Raw genomic sequence first — 5,860 nt, forward strand, 5'->3', positions numbered from 1 at the left:
AGAGACAGAGACAGAGAGAGAGAGAGAGAGAGAGAGAGAGAGAGAGAGAGAGAGAGAGACAGAGACAGAGACAGAGAACGAGAGAACAGAGGTCAGAAGAGAATGTCATTCCTTACCTCCAAAAGCAGTCCTTTGTTCTTGGCTGCCTAGGCTAGGCTATCTTGCCTATAAGCTTCCTGAACCTAACATGGCCCCTCCTAATATCTAATATCTCCCTTTGAGATTCCTGGGCTCCCCAACATTTGGGCTGAAGTGTCAGGATTTTTTTTTTATAACCTCTAGGGATTCAAACTCGGGTACTCAAACTTGTGTGGCATACACTTTTACTCAGAGAGGCATCTGCTCATGCCTGCCTGTTTTTTGAGACAAGGTCTCACTATGCATCTCCAGCTGACCTCCACTTGACTCGCATCCTCCGACCTCAGCCTCTCTAGTGCTAGAATTACAGACCCAGCTTCCCCTGAAAGTCTAGGGAAGGCTCGCTGGTCCCCTGAGGGCTTCTTCAGGAGTCCTTGCACCCCATCCTTGGCGGGGGGCTTACAGGGACCCCTTGGGATCCCTGCCTTCTAGCACTGCCCTGTTCGACTCAGTTCTTTACTTTGATCACTCCCAACATGAAGTTTTTGAAAAATTGCAGTTTCTAGCCTGAGAACATACACAGATGACTCACTGGTGAGAAGGCTCTCAATACCCACATCACTGCAGAGATTCAGATCAAAACCCCAGTGAGTCATCACTGCAGCCCCCTGGGAAGAACATGTCAAAAACAATTCTTTTTCTTTCTTTCTTTTCTTTTCCTGACAGCACAGGGGATTGTGTCTAAGGTCTTATGCACCTTCGGCAAGTGCTCTACCACCAAGCTACAGCCCTAACTTTTTTTTTTAAAGAACAATAAAAAAAAACCACTAGTAAAATATAAAACAAGGAGGCACATGCTGGTGATGCCAACACTACAGAGACGGAGGCAGGAAGGCCATAATAAATGCCAGACCAGCTGGGGTTACAATGAGACCCTGTCACAAAGAAAAAGAACCTTTGTACACCACTGTCAAGACAAAATAGTGCAACCAAATGTGGAAAAGGGTATGGGAAATCTGGAAAGATGGCTCATTAAGTAAACATGCTTGTCACCAAGCCTGGAGACCTGAGTTCGATTCCTGATGCCTACACGGTAGAAGGGAAGAACTGCCTCTATCAGGCGGTCCTTCAACTTACAGCCCTCCCCCTCCAATAAATAAATGTGATTTTAAAAGGAAAAGAAAGGCCGGGCAGTAGTGGAGCATGTCTTTAATCCTAGCACTCGGGAGGCAGAAGCAGGCAGATCTCTGTGAGTTCGAGGCCAGCCTGGTCTACAGAGTGATTCCAGGACAGTCAGGGACACAGAGAAACCCTGTGTTGAAAAAACAAAAAGAAAGAAAAGCGTGTGATAGTTCTTCAGAAAGTTAAGCATAGCCACCTATATGGCTCAGTGGTGGCCAGCAGTCCTGAGGTCCGGTCCTGGGATCTGTCTTCACTACCCCACAATAAGTAATAATGTACAAACAAGCACGTAATCCAGCTAAGCACTAAATTACCCATAATCTTCCTTCTTGGTGTATACCTCAAAAGGTTGACAGGCCTCCTCATTAGAGTGACATTGTCTTTAAACCCTGTGTGGTAATCTCTGATGCACTGTGGTGATGCCCAGTGAAGACAGAGTAACCTCCAAGTCAAACTACTTCCTGGATGATTATTAAAAAAAAAAAATACTTCATTGTGGAAGCAGACTTTATGGACTTGGAGACCATCAGCAGATCCGCTTATCCCTTTAAGGGAAGACAAATGGGACTGATGGGCAAGAACACCAGAACAGCTAACAAGAGTTATTTAAGGCAGGAAGAGTCCACATTGGTTTGCAGTTCAAGGGTGGCACAGTCCATCGTGGTGGGGAAGGCAAGGCAACAAGGAGCAAAGGCAGCTGGTCACACTGTTCACCAACAGGAAACAGAAAACAATGTACGAAGGCGCTCAGCTCACTTATTTTTTTCTTTTCATTCAGTTTGGGACTCCTACTCGTGAGACAACGCCAATCATGGTCAGGGTAGATCCTCCCTTTTTTATTGAGCTCCTCTAGAAATACCCTCACACATGCAGTGGTGTGCCTCCCATGGGGACTTCAAATCCATTCTAGTTAACAGTGAAATTTACCCATCATAGCCGGCAAACCTAGGGTTGCTACCTTTAATGCAGATTCCTTTCAGTGGTCCGAGTGTGTCTGATCTAAATGCTTGAGTCTCTGAAAAGAATTCCAGCTGGAGGCTACGAGATTCGTTCACAGTGTATATTGCAGATTTGCATAGGGCGAGGCTTCTGCCTGTGGCTGAAGGGAGCAGTGTGCTGAGCTTGAGGGTGAATAGGAGTCCTATGAGCTAGTCCACTGTCCACTTCTCACGGGACCCCTGGATGACTGCCACCAAGGAAGTGGAGACCTGTAACTGAAAGGATTTGAGTATGGCCAATGAGCCAGAAGAACCTGAGAGTAAGTCAACCCCAGAGGAAGACAGACAATACTGCTGAACCCTTGATGTTGACCTTACAAAGCCTAAAACATAATAAATGGACTTCTACTGAGAGAGGTGCAAGATGAATAAGCCTATCTCATTTGTCAGTCACTGAATTTGAGATGATCTGTTACAGCTGCAACAGAAAACCAATATAAATATATATGTATATGATATTTATTGGTTTTTTTTTTTTCAGTACTTTCCTAGCGAGAATCATTGCTATGCAGATGTTGCATGATGCTATTTATCACTTTCCACTTACCCTGCTGAAGCAATCCTTCACCATCTGAGAGCCTCTCTGCAGTTCAGGCCCGAGTGTCACAGGCATTGTTTCCCAGGCTCTCTGAGATACACACTCCTCGCCAGGAGCCTGGCGTCTGGCTGGAGAAAGACTGAGTGCCTGGGGGTTGTTTCCGAGGCACCAATCAATACTCACCATTAGGACAACAACTCCACGCATCACTAAACTTTGACCTCTGTGCCCCAGAAAGGTCCCAAGATGCCAATTGATGTACAGGCCATATACATAGTCCATGAATGCAATGCCTTCATAGACTCCTGTGAATTAAATCATAGAGACTCTGGCAATGGCAAAATAATGTTATTAATGTACTAGCAAGCCTGGAATGTGTAGAGGATGCCTGACTTAAAGTTGTGGTGCTTGTGCCTTTAAGAAAGGTTGGCATCTTTAAGAAAGATCTCGAGGATAAATTCTGCATTCAGAACGTTGGCTAGATGTCACTGTCCTCTACATGACTGGGTGGTGCTAGCATAAAATGTCTTGTAAGCCAGCCACAAAATAAACACGTTTGTGGCCCCAAGACCTGACAACAAAAAAAAAAATCAGAAGACAAGCCAAGAAGACTTTTAAATGTGTTTCTCTTTTATGTGCAACTTTGTGGGTTTTATTTCTCCCAGAAACGTGTTTTGGGGGGACTTCTTCATAAAAGTCTATCATCCCATAAGTGTGGTATTCACAGAAAAAGGTGGTGGAACCTTGTTCCTGGACTAGTGGGATCCATTGCTAAACAGCTGTCTGGACTAAAACCGAATGGCTGACTGGTCGTGGTTGGGTGGTGATGGCTCACGCCTTTAATCTTAGCACTTGGGAGGCAGAGGCTGGTGGATCTCTGTGAGTTCAAGGCCAGCCTGACCTACAGAGTTCCAGCCTGACCTACAGAGTTCCGGGACAGGCACCAAAGCTACAGAGAAACCTTGTCTCAAAAAAAAATAAAAAAAGTAGTTGTAGGACCCAACCAAAGCAAGCTCAAGAGAGGCCTGAGTAGCTCACCCTAAGGCAATATCTGATTTGGAGAAAGACCACAAACTGAGACCACCCAGGCACCACCCAGGAACAGACCAACCAAAGGAAATTTCTAACATTCCAATCATTGTAGATGGGATCACCTGCCTGCATTCATCCATCGCTTTTCACCAGGACACCCCTAAACAAATGTCAGCCAATCAGGAGTCCTGAACATAAAAAAATCCCCCCCCCCCACCTTTGCTACTATAAAAACCCAACCCTAACAGAACTAAGGGCTTTCCAGACACTCTTGGAGTTGGGTACATGGATAGTCCAAATTTGCAAACTTGTGTAAAAATAAAGGCCCTTTGCTTTTACATACAAGACTTGGTCTCCTAATTGGTTTGGGGGGGGGGGGGACTCTGTGATCTGGACATAACAGTACATAACATAACATTTTGACAAAGAGGAGATGTGCATATCTGAATGGCCTGTTGTAGCTTCTTATATCCAATCAGAGTGGCCCACATGTATATCTCATGTGCCAACAGAGATCACTGGAGTCTCCTATAATAAAAGGATAGCAGGAGAGAAGACATGAGCGCCATTGAAGGAAAGGTTACAGACTTGAGAAACACTGCAAAGCACTGGGAGCCAAAGCAAGTTCTGCCCCGTCTCTGCAGTGCCTTGGTCTCTTGCGGCTTGCAGCTCTCTTCTGGAATTTTATGCCTCTTGATAATTGGCATGCCCAAGGTTGAAAACTTCATCTGCCTTGGGTCTGTTACACTTCTATCTCTAAAAAGAATAAAGGAGTAGGCTCTGCAGGCTCACTCCATCCTGCTCCTGAACTTGAACTTGCAAGTTTGAAATCCCAGGGAAGATTTTGGCTGGGTGTGGGGCACAGCTGTGTTCCAATTGGCTGGCTTTTCCAGTTGGCAGAAAGGACAGGAAGTAAATGGTGGTAATTTTCAAAACAGGGCAGGGCTGTAGCTCTGTATTAGAGAGCACATGGCTGCGTCCCCAGCACCACCAAAGACCACCACATCAATAGGAACGCAGACATTTTTCTGAACCAACAGTAAGAGATGTACCTTCGTGAAAGGTTTCTGTAGCCAGATACTGTCTCTCCACCGAAGCAATAAATCACATCAAGCCGAATTATTAGTCCAGGTTTAATTAGCAAAGCATTCCTGTGTGGCCCCAGGGGAAGAAGAAAAAATCACAACCACATGGGAAATCTGGGTAATCGCACCTTAAATAGCCTGCAGGTGTGGTCTTGAGGGGGCCAAGCCGCCAATGGTAGGCTTTCTCAGGATCTCAAAAGGAAGGAGCGGGACTGGGTAGGGCTTCCCAACATTTTGCTGTTTAATTTTTTGTTTTGATTTTTTTGGTTTTCTGTGACAGGGTTTCTCTGTGTAACAGCCCTAGCTGTCCTGGAACTCGCTCTGTAGACCAGGCTGGCCTTGAACTCACAGATCGCCCTGCATCTCCCTCCCGAGTGCTGGGATTAAAGGTGTGTGCCACCACCGCCTGGCACTTTCTATGTTGTTATCTCATTTCTCCACCACAATAATCCTGTGAAGAAACTGGCACTCAGAGAAGCAGAGCCACTTGCCTAAGGACACACGGTTCTGAATTCTTGTCACCAGTTCTAAGCCTCAACCACAGCTCACACATTAACCCCCCCCAGCTTGTCACTCCTCCCGGGCCATGAGGAGCTGTAGAGGAGACAGGCAGATGATGCTCAGAGGCCAGGTGCTGGCTGGGTCAACTCCAATTTTGTGGAACTAAACAAAATTGTTCCATGCTAACGGCTCTTGAGAGCCTTCTGAACGTGGCCTTGGGCCTTTCGTGGTTGTGAGGTTTTCCTACAGCGCCTCTTAATTGAATCTTTCCAGGCTGAGCTGAAGGATTTAAGCAATTCAACCAGAGGAGAGCGCTCAGTTTCCTCTGAAAACTCCCTTTTAGCTGGGTGAGATTGTGCCCCCCCCCCCCAGCTCTCTACTTCTAACCACCGAGAAGCACCCTGGGAGGGAAAGGCGAGTGCTAGGTCATGGCCGCCATTTCTCAC

This window comes from Arvicola amphibius, chromosome 2 (genome assembly GCF_903992535.2).
Source record: "Arvicola amphibius chromosome 2, mArvAmp1.2, whole genome shotgun sequence".
In the NCBI taxonomy this organism is placed as follows: domain Eukaryota; kingdom Metazoa; phylum Chordata; class Mammalia; order Rodentia; family Cricetidae; genus Arvicola; species Arvicola amphibius.